General features: G+C 61.7%; 1 protein-coding gene across 2 annotated transcripts in view; it reads left to right on the top strand.

The window, feature by feature from the left end:
* The first annotated feature begins 286 nt into the window (after window positions 1–286).
* LOC147689454 (trimethyllysine dioxygenase, mitochondrial-like) overlaps window positions 287–17,099 on the top strand; it is a 273,486-nt gene continuing 256,673 nt past the window's right edge. For both annotated transcript variants that reach the window (XM_086942231.1, XM_086942233.1), the window contains exon 1: window positions 287–346. The gene's annotated coding sequence lies outside the window, so the exon portion shown is untranslated. The remainder of the gene's footprint in view (window positions 347–17,099) is intronic.

Genomic DNA, 17,099 nt, shown 5'->3' with positions numbered 1-17,099 from the left:
TGAGAGAGCAGGCGGCCGGGCACCTGTAGTAAGCCCATTAGATATCGCATGTTAGAAAAGACTGAAAGGCCTTGGCTAACGCAAGACCTAACATGAAGTGCTACACGACTGACGGTGACAATTTCCACAGGAAAGCGCTGGGGCGTTTCCAGGCGCTGCCGACTGCTGTGTTTGCTGCTGCGAAGCCTTGTGCTCAGAGGCGTGCCCGGGCAGCGTGCCAGCAGGCAGTGCTCACCGCCCATGCTGGCCCTGCCATATAAATGCCCCCTGCAGCGCCCTGTGCAGTACAGCTTCACGGCCCAGGGCACCGTGACCGGACCGACGGCAGCGGAGCAGGTGCGCCCAGGTGAGGTCAGGGGTCAGGGGCGCCTTTTAGGGGCTCGGGTGCACCTTTTATGCTTTTGATGTGGGCTGTTTGGTTTTTAATTTGTAAAGATGTGAGGTTAGTGCCGCCGATGGGCGCGACAAGGTTGATGTAGAAGACACGGGGATTGAGGGATTTTAAACCCAATGACCCCTGCTCGCTTGCAAACTCCATGTGCTCACCCGTTGGCCAGGACTCCCTGCCCTGGGGCGTCCATTCCACCCGAATCTGGCGTCTCTGGACAGTGCCCGGGTTACCAGGTGAATGCATCGAGGGGGGCCACCCTCCCAACCTTGGCTGCACATCTGGCTTCAGATCCCAGCGCCTACAGTTCACTGTGTGATTCTCAGCAAACCCCGTTATCTCCCTGCACCGCAGATGGACAGTTTGTGTAACTTAAGTCCTTAAAAAACAGCTGCTCAGTGCTGTCCCAATTTCCTGTCCTTTCCATCGCATTCCGATGACTGTGCGAGGTCTCGAGGGGTCACACGAGGCGTCTTTTACGAGAGCATCCAGTGTAATGTGTGCTTTAGGGCATGGATCGAGTGACCCCATGAGAGGGTACCGTCCTCTGGAGGGTAGCAACCCCTGGAGGGTAGCGAGCCCTGGAGGGTAGTGACCCCTGGAGGGTAGCGAGCCCTGGAGGGTAGCCCTGGAGGGTAGCGAACCCTGGAGGGTAGTGACTCCTGGAGGGTAGCGAGCCCTGGAAGGTACCGAACCCTTGAGGGTAGCGAGCCCTGGAGGGTAGCGAGCCGTGGAGGGTAGCGAGCCGTGGAGGGTAACGAGTCCTGGAGGGTAGCGAGCCCTTAAGGGTAGCGAGCCCTGGAGGGTACCGAACTCTGGAGGGTAGCGAGCCCTGGAGGGTAGCGAGCCCTGGAGGGTAACAAGTCCTGGAGGGTTGCAACCCTTGGAGGGTAGCGAGCCCTGGAGGGTACCGAACCCTGGAGGGTAGCGAGCCCTGGAGGGTACCGAACCCTGGAGGGTAGCGAGCCCAGGAGGGTAGCGAGCCCTGGAGGGTACCGAACTCTGGAGGGTAGCGAGCCCTGGAGGGTAGTGAGCCCTGGAGGGTAGCGAGCCCTGGAGGGTAACGAGTCCTGGAGGGTTGCAACCCTTGGAGGGTAGCGAGCCCTGGAGAGTACCGAACCCTGGAGGGTAGCGAGCCCTGGAGGGTTGCAATCCTTGGAGGGTAGCGAACCTTGGAGGGTAGCGAGCCCTGGAGGGTAGGAACCCCTTGAGGGTAGCGTGCCCTGGAGGGTACCGAACCCTGGAGGGTAACGAGTCCTGGAGGGTTGCAACCCTTGGAGGGTAACAAGTCCTGGAGGGTTGCAACCCCTGGAGGGTAGCGAGCCCTGGAGGGTAGTGACCCCTGGAGGGTAGCGAGCCCTGGAGGGTAGCCCTGGAGGGTAGCGAACCCTGGAGGGTAGTGACTCCTGGAGGGTAGCGAGCCCTGGAAGGTACCGAACCCTTGAGGGTAGCGAGCCCTGGAGGGTAGCGAGCCCTGGAGGGTAGCGAGCCATGGAGGGTAACGAGTCCTGGAGGGTAGCGAGCCCTGGAGGGTAGCGAGCCCTGGAGGGTACCGAACTCTGGAGGGTAGCGAGCCCTGGAGGGTAGCGAGCCCTGGAGGGTAACAAGTCCTGGAGGGTTGCAACCCTTGGAGGGTAGCGAGCCCTGGAGGGTACCGAACCCTGGAGGGTAGCGAGCCCTGGAGGGTACCGAACCCTGGAGGGTAGCGAGCCCTGGAGGGTAGCGAGCCCTGGAGGGTACCGAACTCTGGAGGGTAGCGAGCCCTGGAGGGTAGCGAGCCCTGGAGGGTACCGAACCCTGGAGGGTAACGAGTCCTGGAGGGTTGCAACCCTTGGAGGGTAGCGAGCCCTGGAGGGTACCGAACCCTGGAGGGTAGCGAGCCCTGGAGGGTTGCAATCCTTGGAGGGTAGCGAACCTTGGAGGGTAGTGAGCCCTGGAGGGTAGCAACCCCTTGAGGGTAGCGTGCCCTGGAGGGTACCGAACCCTGGAGGGTAACGAGTCCTGGAGGGTTGCAACCCTTGGAGGGTAGCGAGCCCTGGAGGGTATCCGAACCCTGGAGGGTAGCGAGCCCTGGAGGGTAGCGAGCCCTGGAGGGTAGCGAGCCCTGGAGGGAACCGAACCCTGGAGGGTAGCGAGACCTGGAGGGTAGCGAGCCCTGGAGGGTACCGAACCCTGGAGGGTAACGAGTCCTGGAGGGTTGCAACCCTTGGAGGGTAGCGAGTCCTGAAGGGTACCGAACCCTGGAGGGTAGCGAGCCCTGGAGGGTAGCGAGCCCTGGAGGGTAGCGAGCACTGGAGGGTAGCGAGCCCTGGAGGGTAGCGAGCCCTGGAGGGTACCAAACCCTGGAGGGTAGCGAGCCCTGGAGGGTACCGAACCCTGGAGGGTAATGAGTCCTGGAGGGTGGCAACCCTTGGAGGATAGCGAGCCCTGGAGGGTACCGAACCCTGGAGGGTAGCGAGCCCTGGAGGGTCGCAACCCTTGGAGGGTAGCGAGCCTTGGAGGGTAGCGAGCCCAGGAGGGTAGCAACCCCTTGAGGGTAGCGAGCCCTGGAGGGTACCGAACCCTGGAGGGTAGCGAGCCCTGCAGGGTAGCGAGTCCTTGAGGGTACCGAACCCTAGAGGGTAACGAGTCCTGGAGGGTTGCAACCCTTGGAGGGTAGCGAGCCCTGGAGGGTACCGAACCCTGGAGGGTAGCGAGCCCTGGAGAGTTGCAACCCTTGGAGGGTAGCGAGCCTTGGAGGGTAGCGGGCCCTGGAGGGTAGCAACCCCTTGAGGATAGCGTGCCCTGGAGGGTACCGAACCCTGGAGGGTAACGAGTCCTGGAGGGTTGCAACCCTTGGAGGGTAGCGAGCCCTGGAGGGTACCGAACCCTGGAGGGTAGCGAGCCCTGGAGGGTAGCGAGCCCTGGAGGGTACCGAGCCCTGGAGGATAGCGAGCCCTGGAGGGTAGCAAGCCCTGGAGGGTACCGAACCCTGAAGGGTAGCGAGCCCTGGAGGTTAGCTAGCCCTGGAGGGTAGTGAGCCCTGGAGGGTAGCAACCCCTGGAGGGAGGCAACCCCTGTAGGGTAGCGAGCCCTGGAGGGTATTGACCCCTGGAGAGTAGCAACCTCTGGAGGGTAGTGAGCCCTTGAGAGTACCGACCCCTGGAGGGTAGCGAGCCCTGGAGGGTACACACCCCTTGAGGGTAGCGTGCCCTGGAGGGTACCGAACCCTGGAGGGTAACGAGTCCTGGAGTATTGCAACCCTTGGAGGGTAGCGAGCCCTGAAGGGTACCGAACCCTGGAGGGTAGCGAGCCCTGGAGGGTCACAACCCTTGGAGGGTAGCGAGCCTTGGAGGGTAGCGAGCCCTGGAGGGTAGCAACCCCTTGAGGGTAGCGTGCCCTGGAGGGTACCGAACCCTGGAGGGTTACGAGTCCTGGAGGGTTGCAACCCTTGGAGGGTAGTGAGCCCTGGAGGGTACCAAACCCTGGAGGGTAGCGAGCCCTGGAGGGTCGCAACCCTTGGAGGGTAGCGAGCCTTGGAGGGTAGCGAGCCCTAGAGGGTAGCAACCCCTTGAGGGTAGCGTGCCCTGGAGGGTACCGAACCCTGGAGGGTAACGAGTCCTGGAGGGTTGCAACCCTTGGAGGGTAGCGAGCCCTGGAGGGTACCGAACACTTGAGGGTAGCGAGCCCTGGAGGGTCGCAACCCTTGGAGGGTAGCGAGCCCTGGAGGGTAACGAGTCCTGGAGGGTTGCAACCCTTGGAGGGTAGCGAGCCCTGGAGGGTACCGAACACTTGAGGGTAGCGAGCCCTGGAGGGTTGCAACCCTTGGAGGGTAGCGAGCCTTGGAGGGTAGCGAGCCCTGGAGTGTAGCAACTGTTGGAGGGTAGCGAGCCCTGGAGGTTAGCAACCCCTGGAGGGTAGCAAGCCTGGAGGGTAGCAACCCCTGGAGAGTGGCGAGCCCTGAAGGGTAGCAACCCCTGGAGGGTAGCAACCCCTGGAGGGTAGCGAGCCCTGGAGAGTACTGACCTCTGGAGGGTAGCAACCCCTGGAGGGTAGCAACCCCTGGAGAGTGGCGAGCCCTGAAGGGTAGCAACCCCTGGAGGGTAGCAACCCCTGGAGGGTAGCGAGCCCTGGAGAGTACTGACCTCTGGAGGGTACCGACCCCTGGAGGGTAGCAAGCCCTGGAGGGTAGCGACCCCTGGAGGGAGGCAACCCCTGGAGGGTAGTGAGCCTTGGAGGGTACCGACCCCAGGAGGGAAGCAACCCCTGGAGGGTAGCGAGCCCTGGAGGGTACAGAGCCCAGGAGGTTAGCGAGCCCTGGAGGGTAGCAACCCATGGAGGGTAGCAACCCCTGGAGGGTTGCGAGCCCTGGAGGGTAGCGTGCCCTGGAGGGTAGCGACCCCTGGAGGGTAGTGAGCCCTGGAGGGTACCGACCCCTGGAGGGTAGCGACCCCTAGAGGGAAGCAACCCCTGGAGGGTAGCGAGCCCTGGAGGGTACCGAGCCCAGGAGGGTAGCGAGCACCGGAGGGAAGCAACCCCTGGAGGGTAGCAACCCCTGGAAGGTGGCGAGCCCTGGAGGGTAGCAACCCCTGGAGGGAGGCAACCCCTGGAGGGTATTGAGCCTTGGAGGGTACCGACCCCTGGAGGGAAGCAACCCCTGGAGCGTAGCGAGCCCTGGAGGGTACCGAGCCCAGGAGGGTAGCGACCCCTGGAGGGTAGCGAGCCCTGGAGGGTACCGACCCCTGGAGGGTAGCGACCCCTGGAGGGAAGCAACCCCTGGAGGGTAGCGAGCCCTGGAGGGTACAGAGCCCAGGAGGGTAGCGAGCCCCGGAGGGAAGCAACCCCTGGAGGGTAGCAACCCCTGGAGGGTAGGTAGCGGGCCCTGGAGGTTAGCAACCCCTGGAGGGTAGCAAGCCTGGAGAGTAGCAACCCCTGGAGAGTGGCGAGCCCTGGAGGGTAGCAACCCCTGGAGGGTAGCGAGCCCTGGAGAGTACTGACCTCTGGAGGGTAGCAACCCCTGGAGGGTAGCGAGCCCTGGAGAGTACTGACCCCTGGAGGGTAGCAACCCCTGGAGGGTAGCGAGCCCTGGAGGGTACCGACCCCTGGAGGGTAGCGAGCCCTGGAGGGTACCGACCCCTGGAGGGTAGCAACCCTTGGAGGGAAGTAACCCCTGGAGGGTAGCGAGCCCTGGAGGGTAGCAACCCCTGGAGGGAGGCAACCCCTGGAGGGTAGTGAGCCTTGGAGGGTACCGACCCCAGGAGGGAAGCAACCCCTGGAGGGTAGCGAGCCCTGGAGGGTACAGAGCCCAGGAGGTTAGCGAGCCCTGGAGGGTAGCAACCCCTGGAGGGTAGCAACCCCTGGAGGGTTGCGAGCCCTGGAGGGTAGCGTGCCCTGGAGGGTAGCGACCCCTGGAGGGTAGTGAGCCCTGGAGGGTACCGACCCCTGGAGGGTAGCGACCCCTAGAGGGAAGCAACCCCTGGAGGGTAGCGAGCCCTGGAGGGTACCGAGCCCAGGAGGGTAGCGAGCACCGGAGGGAAGCAACCCCTGGAGGGTAGCAACCCCTGGAAGGTAGCGAGCCCTGGAGGGTAGCAACCCCTGGAGGGAGGCAACCCCTGGAGGGTATTGAGCCTTGGAGGGTACCGACCCCTGGAGGGAAGCAACCCCTGGAGGGTAGCGAGCCCTGGAGGGTACCGAGCCCAGGAGGGTAGCGACCCCTGGAGGGTAGCGAGCCCTGGAGGGTACCGACCCCTGGAGGGTAGCGAGCCCTGAAGGGTACCGAACCCTGGAGGGTAGCGAGCCCTGGAGGGTCGCAACCCTTGGAGGGTAGCGAGCCTTGGAGGGTAGCGAGCCCTGGAGGGTAGCAACCCCTTGAGGGTAGCGTGCCCTGGAGGGTACTGAACCCTGGAGGGTTACGAGTCCTGGAGGGTTGCAACCCTTGGAGGGTAGTGAGCCCTGGAGGGTACCGAACCCTGGAGGGTAGCGAGCCCTGGAGGGTCGCAACCCTTGGAGGGTAGCGAGCCTTGGAGGGTAGCGATCCCTAGAGGGTAGCAACCCCTTGAGGGTAGCGTGCCCTGGAGGGTACCGAACCCTGGAGGGTAACGAGTCCTGGAGGGTTGCAACCCTTGGAGGGTAGCGAGCCCTGGAGGGTACCGAACACTTGAGGGTAGCGAGCCCTGGAGGGTCGCAACCCTTGGAGGGTAGCGAGCCCTGGAGGGTAACGAGTCCTGGAGGGTTGCAACCCTTGGAGGGTAGCGAGCCCTGGAGGGTACCGAACACTTGAGGGTAGCGAGCCCTGGAGGGTCGCAACCCTTGGAGGGTAGCGAGCCTTGGAGGGTAGCGAGCCCTGGAGTGTAGCAACTGTTGGAGGGTAGCGAGCCCTGGAGGTTAGCAACCCCTGGAGGGTAGCAAGCCTGGAGGGTAGCAACCCCTGGAGAGTGGCGAGCCCTGAAGGGTAGCAACCCCTGGAGGGTAGCAACCCCTGGAGGGTAGCGAGCCCTGGAGAGTACTGACCTCTGGAGGGTAGCAACCCCTGGAGGGTAGCAACCCCTGGAGAGTGGCGAGCCCTGAAGGGTAGCAACCCCTGGAGGGTAGCAACCCCTGGAGGGTAGCGAGCCCTGGAGAGTACTGACCTCTGGAGGGTACCGACCCCTGGAGGGTAGCAAGCCCTGGAGGGTAGCGACCCCTGGAGGGAGGCAACCCCTGGAGGGTAGTGAGCCTTGGAGGGTACCGACCCCAGGAGGGAAGCAACCCCTGGAGGGTAGCGAGCCCTGGAGGGTACAGAGCCCAGGAGGTTAGCGAGCCCTGGAGGGTAGCAACCCCTGGAGGGTAGCAACCCCTGGAGGGTTGCGAGCCCTGGAGGGTAGCGTGCCCTGGAGGGTAGCGACCCCTGGAGGGTAGTGAGCCCTGGAGGGTACCGACCCCTGGAGGGTAGCGACCCCTAGAGGGAAGCAACCCCTGGAGGGTAGCGAGCCCTGGAGGGTACCGAGCCCAGGAGGGTAGCGAGCACCGGAGGGAAGCAACCCCTGGAGGGTAGCAACCCCTGGAAGGTGGCGAGCCCTGGAGGGTAGCAACCCCTGGAGGGAGGCAACCCCTGGAGGGTATTGAGCCTTGGAGGGTACCGACCCCTGGAGGGAAGCAACCCCTGGAGGGTAGCGAGCCCTGGAGGGTACCGAGCCCAGGAGGGTAGCGACCCCTGGAGGGTAGCGAGCCCTGGAGGGTACCGACCCCTGGAGGGTAGCGACCCCTGGAGGGAAGCAACCCCTGGAGGGTAGCGAGCCCTGGAGGGTACAGAGCCCAGGAGGGTAGCGAGCCCCGGAGGGAAGCAACCCCTGGAGGGTAGCAACCCCTGGAGGGTAGGTAGCGAGCCCTGGAGGTTAGCAACCCCTGGAGGGTAGCAAGCCTGGAGGGTAGCAACCCCTGGAGAGTGGCGAGCCCTGGAGGGTAGCAACCCCTGGAGGGTAGCGAGCCCTGGAGAGTACTGACCTCTGGAGGGTAGCAACCCCTGGAGGGTAGCGAGCCCTGGAGAGTACTGACCCCTGGAGGGTAGCAACCCCTGGAGGGTAGCGAGCCCTGGAGGGTACCGACCCCTGGAGGTTAGCGAGCCCTGGAGGGTACCGACCCCTGGAGGGTAGCAACCCTTGGAGGGAAGTAACCCCTGGAGGGTAGCGAGCCCTGGAGGGTAGCAGCCCCTGGAGGGAGGCAACCCCTGGAGGGTAGTGAGCCTTGGAGGGTACCGACCCCAGGAGGGAAGCAACCCCTGGAGGGTAGCGAGCCCTGGAGGGTACAGAGCCCAGGAGGTTAGCGAGCCCTGGAGGGTAGCAACCCCTGGAGGGTAGCAACCCCTGGAGGGTTGCGAGCCCTGGAGGGTAGCGTGCCCTGGAGGGTAGCGACCCCTGGAGGGTAGTGAGCCCTGGAGGGTACCGACCCCTGGAGGGTAGCGACCCCTAGAGGGAAGCAACCCCTGGAGGGTAGCGAGCCCTGGAGGGTACCGAGCCCAGGAGGGTAGCGAGCACCGGAGGGAAGCAACCCCTGGAGGGTAGCAACCCCTGGAAGGTAGCGAGCCCTGGAGGGTAGCAACCCCTGGAGGGAGGCAACCCCTGGAGGGTATTGAGCCTTGGAGGGTACCGACCCCTGGAGGGAAGCAACCCCTGGAGGGTAGCGAGCCCTGGAGGGTACCGAGCCCAGGAGGGTAGCGACCCCTGGAGGGTAGCGAGCCCTGGAGGGTACCGACCCCAGGAGGGTAGCGACCCCTGGAGGGAAGCAACCCCTGGAGGGTAGCAACCCCTGGAGGGTAGGTAGCGAGCCCTGGAGGGTAGTGTGCCCTGGAGGGTAGCGAGCCCTGGAGCGTAGCAAGCCCTGGAGGGTAGGGCCTAGAGGTGCAACTAGAGCTTAAATTCGGGAGGGAGGGGGGCTAATAAGAAATTCGGAGGGGGGGGGTAATTCTTCCAGAAATAGGCAGAGTAGAGATGCAGGGGCTCTAAGAAGAAGTGAAAACACAACAAAGCCTCGTTAACAAGTAAATGGTCCTTTGAAGACCTGTGGAGTACTCTCTGCGATAAGAGGGACGGCAGACCAGCCAGCCCACAGCAGCGCAAAAACTGTCTGTGTGTGTGCCCGGGAAGATGTCTCAGCCCGGGTGTCACACATGACAGGGGGTGGGGGCTGAGGCCCTTTGAGCCCTGTGGGCGTTGCGCACCTAGTAGCGGCCCCTAGAGGGTGGCAACCACAGAGAGTAGTGACCCCTGGAGGGTAGTGACTCCAGAGATTAGTGACCCCTGGAGGGTAGCGACCCCTGGATGGTAACTATGCCTGGGGGGTTAGTGACCCCTAGATGGCAGGGACCCCTGGAGTGCAGTGACCACTGTAAGGTAGCGACACCTGGAGAGTAGAGACCCCTGGAGGGTAGTGACCACTAAAGGGTATCGACTCCTGAAAGGTATTAACCCCAGGAGGATAGTGACCGCTGAAGGGTATTGACTCCTGGAAGGTATCGACCCCCGGAGGGTAGTGAACCCTGAAGGGTATCAACCCCTGGAGGCTAGTGACCCCTGGAGGGTAGCGACCCCTGGAGGGTAGTCACCTCTAGAGGGTAGTGACCCATGGAGTGTAGCAGCCCCATGGAGGCTAGTGACCCCTGGAGGGTAGTGCCCCTTGGAGGGTAGTGATCCCTGGACTGTAGACCCCTGGAGGGTAGTGACCCATGGAGGGTAGCGACCCATGGAAGGTAGCGACCTCTAGAGGGTAGTGACCCTTGGAGGGTAGCGACCCCTGGAGGGTAGAGACCCCTGAAAGGTAACAAACCCCTGAGGGGAGTGGCCCCTCAAGGGCAACGACCCCTGGAAGGTATCGACCCCTAGAGGGTAGTGACCCCTGGAGCATAGCAACCCCCAGAGGGTAGTGCCTCTGGGAGGCTAGTAATTGCTAGAGAGTAGACCCCTGGATGGTAGCAACTCCTGGAGGGTAGTGACCTCTGGAGGGTAGTGATCCCTGGAGGGTTGAGACCCCTGGGGCTTAGTGCCCCTGGGAGGGTAGTGATCCCTGGAGAGTAGCGAACCTTGGAGGGTAATGACCCCTGGAGGGTAGCGACCCCTGGAGGGTAGTGACCCTGGGAGGATAGTGATCCCTGGAGAGTAGACCCCTGGATGGGAGTGACCCCTGGAGGGTAGTGACCACTGGAGGGTACTGATCCCTGGAGGTTAGCGACCCCTGGGTGGTAGTGACCCTTGGAGTGCAGCAGCCCCTAGAGGGTGGAGACCCCTGGAGAGTTGCTATCCCTGGGATTTAGTGCCCCTAGGAGGGTAGTGATCCCTGGAGAGTAGACCCTTGGAGGGTAGCGACCCCTGGTGGGTAGTGACCTAAAGAGGGAAGTGAACCATGGAGTGTAGCAGCCCCTGGAGGCTAATGACCCCTGGAGCGTAGTAACCCCTGGAAGGTAGCGAACCCTGGAGGGTAGTGCCCCTTGGAGGGTAGTGATCCCTGGAGAGTAGACCACAGGAGGTTAGTGACCCATTGAGGGTAGCGACTTCTAGAGGGTAACGATCCCTGGAGGCTAGCGACCACTGGAGGGTAGTGACCCCTTAAAGGTATCAAACCCCGGAGGGTAGTGACCCCTCATGGGTAATGACCCCTGGAAGGTATCAATCCTCGGAGGGTAGTGACCCCTGAAGGGTATCGACCCCTGGAAGGTATCGACCCCGGAGGGTAGTGACCCCTGGAGCATAGTGACCCCCAGAGAGTAGTGCCCCTGGGAGGCTAGTAATCGCTAGAGAGTAGACCCCTGAATGGTAGCGACCCCTGGAGGGTAGTAACCTCTGGATGGTTGTGATCCCTGGAGGGTTGCACCCCTTGGGTTTAGTGCCCCTGGGAGGGTAGTGATCCCTGGAGAGTAGCGAACCCTGGAGGGTAATGACCCCTGGAGGGTAGCGACCCCTGGAGGGTAGTGGCCCTGGGAGGGTAGTGATCCCTGGAGAGTAGAGCCCTGGATGGGAGCGCCCCTGGAGGGTAGCGACCCCTGGATGGTAGTGATCCCTGGAGCATAGCGGCACATAGAGGGTAGTGACCTCGGGAGGGTAGCAAGCTCTGGAGGGAAACCCTGCCTGGGGGTAATGAACCCCTGATGGTATTGACTCCTGGATGGTAGTGACCCTTGGAGGGTAGCGACCCCTGGACGGTAACCATGCCTGAGGGGGTGTTGACTCCTGGATGGTAGGGACCCCTGGAGGGTAGAGACCTGTAGGGTAGCAACCAATGGAGAGTAACCATGCCTGGGGGGGTGTTGACTCCTGGATGGTAGGGACCCCTGGAGGGTAGAGACCTGTAGTGTAGCAACCAATGGAGAGTAACCATGCCTGGAGGCTAGTGACCCCTCTAAGGTAGCGACCCCTGAGAGTTGAGACCCAGAGAGTTGTGACCCCTGGAGGGTAAAACTTGTCCTATGCACACGCTGATATCATTGATATTAGTCTTTTTGTAAATCACACGTCTTTGTCACAATCATGTAATAAAAATACACAGTGAGATCAATTCTTCTTAAATGGTTTTCCAATAATGAGTCCTTTGGTGTTCTGTGATTCTTTTATTTCATGCGACATTGCCCAGGGTATCAACTCCTGGAAGGTATCAACCCCCGGAGGGTAGTTACCCGGAGGGTAGTGACCATTAAAGTGTATCAACCCCTGGAAGGTATCGACCCCGAGGGTAGAGACCTGGAGGATAGTGACCCCTGGGGGATAGGGAGACCCCCGGAGGATAGTGCCCCTTGGAGGGTAGTGATCCCTGGAGAGTTCACCCCTGGATGGTAGTGACCCCTGGAGGGTCGCAACCCTTGGAGGGTAGCGAGCCTTGGAGGGTAGCGAGCCCTGGAGGGTAGAGACCCCTGAAAGGTAACAAACCCCTGAGGGGAGTGGCCCCTCAAGGGCAACGACCCCTGGAAGGTATCGACCCCTAGAGGGTAGTGACCCCTGGAGCATAGCAACCCCCAGAGGGTAGTGCCTCTGGGAGGCTAGTAATTGCTAGAGAGTAGACCCCTGGATGGTAGCAACTCCTGGTGGGTAGTGACCTCTGGAGGGTAGTGATCCCTGGAGGGTTGAGACCCCTGGGGCTTAGTGCCCCTGGGAGGGTAGTGATCCCTGGAGAGTAGCGAACCTTGGAGGGTAATGACCCCTGGAGGGTAGCGACCCCTGGAGGGTAGTGCCCCTGGGAGGATAGTGATCCCTGGAGAGTAGACCCCTGGATGGGAGTGACCCCTGGAGGGTAGTGACCACTGGAGGGTACTGATCCCTGGAGGTTAGCGACCCCTGGGTGGTAGTGACCCTTGGAGTGCAGCAGCCCCTAGAGGGTGGAGACCCCTGGAGAGTTGCTATCCCTGGGATTTAGTGCCCCTAGGAGGGTAGTGATCCCTGGAGAGTAGACCCTTGGAGGGTAGCGACCCCTGGTGGGTAGTGACCTAAAGAGGGAAGTGAACCATGGAGTGTAGCAGCCCCTGGAGGCTAATGACCCCTGGAGCGTAGTAACCCCTGGAAGGTAGCGAACCCTGGAGGGTAGTGCCCCTTGGAGGGTAGTGATCCCTGGAGAGTAGACCACAGGAGGTTAGTGACCCATTGAGGGTAGCGACCTCTAGAGGGTAACGATCCCTGGAGGCTAGCGACCACTGGAGGGTAGTGACCCCTTAAAGGTATCAAACCCCGGAGGGTAGTGACCCCTCATGGGTAATGACCCCTGGAAGGTATCAATCCTCGGAGGGTAGTGACCCCTGAAGGGTATCGACCCCTGGAAGGTATCGACCCCGGAGGGTAGTGACCCCTGGAGCATAGTGACCCCCAGAGAGTAGTGCCCCTGGGAGGCTAGTAATCGCTAGAGAGTAGACCCCTGAATGGTAGCGACCCCTGGAGGGTAGTAACCTCTGGATGGTTGTGATCCCTGGAGGGTTGCACCCCTTGGGTTTAGTGCCCCTGGGAGGGTAGTGATCCCTGGAGAGTAGCGAACCCTGGAGGGTAATGACCCCTGGAGGGTAGCGACCCCTGGAGGGTAGTGGCCCTGGGAGGGTAGTGATCCCTGGAGAGTAGAGCCCTGGATGGGAGCGCCCCTGGAGGGTAGCGACCCCTGGATGGTAGTGATCCCTGGAGCATAGCGGCACATAGAGGGTAGTGACCTCGGGAGGGTAGCAAGCTCTGGAGGGAAACCCTGCCTGGGGGTAATGAACCCCTGATGGTATTGACTCCTGGATGGTAGTGACCCTTGGAGGGTAGCGACCCCTGGACGGTAACCATGCCTGAGGGGGTGTTGACTCCTGGATGGTAGGGACCCCTGGAGGGTAGAGACCTGTAGGGTAGCAACCAATGGAGAGTAACCATGCCTGGGGGGGTGTTGACTCCTGGATGGTAGGGACCCCTGGAGGGTAGAGACCTGTAGGGTAGCAACCAATGGAGAGTAACCATGCCTGGAGGCTAGTGACCCCTCTAAGGTAGCGACCCCTGAGAGTTGAGACCCAGAGAGTTGTGACCCCTGGAGGGTAAAACTTGTCCTAGGCACAAGCTGATATCATTGATATTAGTCTTTTTGTAAATCAAACGTCTTTGTCACAATCATGTAATAAAAATACACAGTGAGATCAATTCTTCTTAAATGGTTTTCCAATAATGAGTCCTTTGGTGTTCTGTGATTCCTTTATTTCATGCGACATTGCCCAGGGTATCAACTCCTGGAAGGTATCAACCCCCGGAGGGTAGTTACCCGGAGGGTAGTGACCATTAAAGTGTATCAACCCCTGGAAGGTATCGACCCCGAGGGTAGAGACCTGGAGGATAGTGACCCCTGGGGGATAGGGAGACCCCCGGAGGGTAGTGCCCCTTGGAGGGTAGTGATCCCTGGAGAGTTCACCCCTGGATGGTAGTGACCCCTGGAGGGTCGCAACCCTTGGAGGGTAGCGAGCCTTGGAGGGTAGCGAGCCCTGGAGGGTAGCAACCCCTTGAGGATAGCGTGCCCTGGAGGGTACCGAACCCTGGAGGGTAACGAGTCCTGGAGGGTTGCAACCCTTGGAGGGTAGCGAGCCCTGGAGGGTACCGAACCCTGGAGGGTAGCGAGCCCTGGAGGGTAGCGAGCCCTGGAGGGTACCGAACCCTGGAGGGTAGCAAGCCCTGGAGGGTACCGAACCGTGAAGGGTAGCGAGCCCTGGAGGTTAGCTAGCCCTGGAGGGTAGCGAGCCCTGGAGGGTAGCAACCCCTGGAGGGAGGCAACCCCTGTAGGGCAGCGAGCCCTGGAGGGTATTGACCACTGGAGAGTAGCAACCTCTGGAGGGTAGTGAGCCCTTGAGAGTACCGACCCCTGGAGGGTAGCGAGCCCTGGAGGGTAGCAACACCTTGAGGGTAGCGTGCCCTGGAGGGTACCGAACCCTGGAGGGTAACGAGTCCTGGAGGGTTGCAACCCTTGGAGGGTAGCGAGCCCTGAAGGGTACCGAACCCTGGAGGGTAGCGGGCCCTGGAGGGTCGCAACCCTTGGAGGGTAGCGAGCCTTGGAGGGTAGCGAGCCCTGGAGGGTAGCAACCCCTTGAGGGTAGCGTGCCCTGGAGGGTACCGAACCTTGGAGGGTTACGAGTCCTGGAGGGTTGCAACCCTTGGAGGGTAGTGAGCTCTGGAGGGTAGCGAGCCCTGGAGGGTCGCAACCCTTGGAGGGTAGCGAGCCTTGGAGGGTAGCGAGCCCTAGAGGGTAGCAACCCCTTGAGGGTAGCGTGCCCTGGAGGGTATCGAACCCTGGAGGGTAACGAGTCCTGGAGGGTTGCAACCCTTGGAGGGTAGCGAGCCTTGGAGGGTACCGAACACTTGAGGGTAGCGAGCCCTGGAGGGTCGCAACCCTTGGAGGGTAGCGAGCCCTGGAGGGTTGCAACCCTTGGAGGGTAGCGAGCCTTGGAGGGTAGCGTGCCCTGGAGTGTAGCAACCGTTGGAGGGTAGCGAGCCCTGGAGGGTAGCAACCACTGGAGGGTAGCAAGCCTGGAGGGTGGCAACCCCTGGAGAGTGGCGAGCCCTGAAGGGTAGCAACCCCTGGAGGGTAGCGAGCCCTGGAGGGTAGCGAGCCCTGGAGGGTACCGACCCCTGGAGGGTAGCGAGCCCTGGAGGGTACCGACCCCTGGAGGGTAGCAAGCCCTGGAGGATAGCAACCCCTGGAGGGTAGCGAACCCTGGAGGGTAGCAACCCCTGGAGGGAGGCAACCCCTGGAGGGTAGTGAGCCTTGGAGGGTACCGACCCCTGGAGGGAAGCAACCCCTGGAGGGTAGCGAGCCCTGGAGGGTACCGAGCCCAGGAGGGTAGCGAGCCCTGGAGGGTAGCAACCCCTGGAGGGTAGCAACCCCTGGAGGGTAGCGAGCCCTGGAGGGTAGCGTGCCCTGGAGGGTAGAGAGCCCTGGAGCGTAGCAAGCCCTGGAGGGTAGGGCCTAGAGGTGCAACTAGAGCTTAAATTCGGGAGGGAGGGGGGCTAATAAGAAATTCGGGGGGGGGGGTAATTCTTCCAGAAATAGGCAGAGTAGAGATGCAGGGGCTCTAAGAAGAAGTGAAAACACAACAAAGCCTCGTTAACAAGTAAATGGTCCTTTGAAGACCTGTGGAGTACTCTCTGCGATAAGAGGGACGGCAGACCAGCCAGCCCACAGCAGCGCAAAAACTGTCTGTGTGTGTGCCCGGGAAGATGTCTCAGCCCGGGTGTCACACATGACAGGGGGTGGGGTCTGAGGCCCTTCGAGCCCTGTGGGCGTTGCGCACCTAGTAGCGGCCCCTAGAGGGTGGCAACCACAGAGAGTAGTGACCCCTGGAGGGTAGTGACTCCAGAGATTAGTGACCCCTGGAGGGTAGCGACCCCTGGATGGTAACTATGCCTGGGGGGTTAGTGACCCCTAGATGGCAGGGACCCCTGGAGTGTAGTGACCACTGTAAGGTAGCGACACCTGGAGAGTAGAGACCCCTGGAGGGTAGTGACCACTAAAGGGTATCGACTCCTGAAAGGTATCAACCCCAGGAGGGTAGTGACCGCTGAAGGGTATTGACTCCTGGAAGGTATCGACCCCCGGAGGGTAGTGAACCCTGAAGGGTATCAACCCCTGGAGGCTAGTGACCCCTGGAGGGTAGCGACCCCTGGAGGGTAGTCACCCCTAGAGGGTAGTGACCCATGGAGTGTAGCAGCCCCATGGAGGCTAGTGACCCCTGGAGGGTAGTGCCCCTTGGAGGGTAGTGATCCCTGGACTGTAGACCCCTGGAGGGTAGTGACGCATGGAGGGTAGTGACCCTTGGAGGGTAGCGACCCCTGGAGGGTAGTGACCCCTGAAAGGTAACAAACCCCGGAGGGGAGTGGCCCCTCAAGGGCAACGACCCCTGGAAGGTATCGACCCCTAGAGGGTAGTGACCCCTGGAGCATAGCAACCCCCAGAGGGTAGTGCCTCTGGGAGGCTAGTAATTGCTAGAGAGTAGACCCCTGGATGGTAGCAACTCCTGGAGGGTAGTGACCTCTGGAGGGTAGTGATCCCTGGAGGGTTGAGACCCCTGGGGCTTAGTGCCCCTGGGAGGGTAGTGATCCCTGGAGAGTAGCGAACCTTGGAGGGTAATGACCCCTGGAGGGTAGCGACCCCTGGAGGGTAGTGCCCCTGGGAGGATAGTGATCCCTGGAGAGTAGACCCCTGGATGGGAGTGACCCCTGGAGGGTAGTGACCACTGGAGGGTACTGATCCCTGGAGGTTAGCGACCCCTGGGTGGTAGTGACCCTTGGAGTGCAGCAGCCCCTAGAGGGTGGAGACCCCTGGAGAGTTGCTATCCCTGGGATTTAGTGCCCCTAGGAGGGTAGTGATCCCTGGAGAGTAGACCCTTGGAGAGTAGCGACCCCTGGTGGGTAGTGACCTAAAGAGGGAAGTGAACCATGGAGTGTAGCAGCCCCTGGAGGCTAATGACCCCTGGAGCGTAGTAACCCCTGGAAGGTAGCGAACCCTGGAGGGTAGTGCCCCTTGGAGGGTAGTGATCCCTGGAGAGCAGACCACAGGAGGTTAGTGACCCATTGAGGGTAGCGACCTCTAGAGGGTAACGATCCCTGGAGGCTAGCGACCACTGGAGGGTAGTGACCCCTTAAAGGTATCAAACCCCGGAGGGTAGTGACCCCTCATGGGTAATGACCCCTGGAAGGTATCAATCCCCGGAGGGTAGTGACCCCTGAAGGGTATCGACCCCTGGAAGGTATAGACCTCGGAGGGTAGTGACCCCTGG

Source organism: Lissotriton vulgaris, chromosome 10 (assembly GCF_964263255.1).
Source record: "Lissotriton vulgaris chromosome 10, aLisVul1.2, whole genome shotgun sequence".
NCBI lineage: Eukaryota > Metazoa > Chordata > Amphibia > Caudata > Salamandridae > Lissotriton > Lissotriton vulgaris.
Note: the sequence above shows the minus strand (reverse complement) of the source record. Positions and strands in the feature narration are given on the sequence as shown.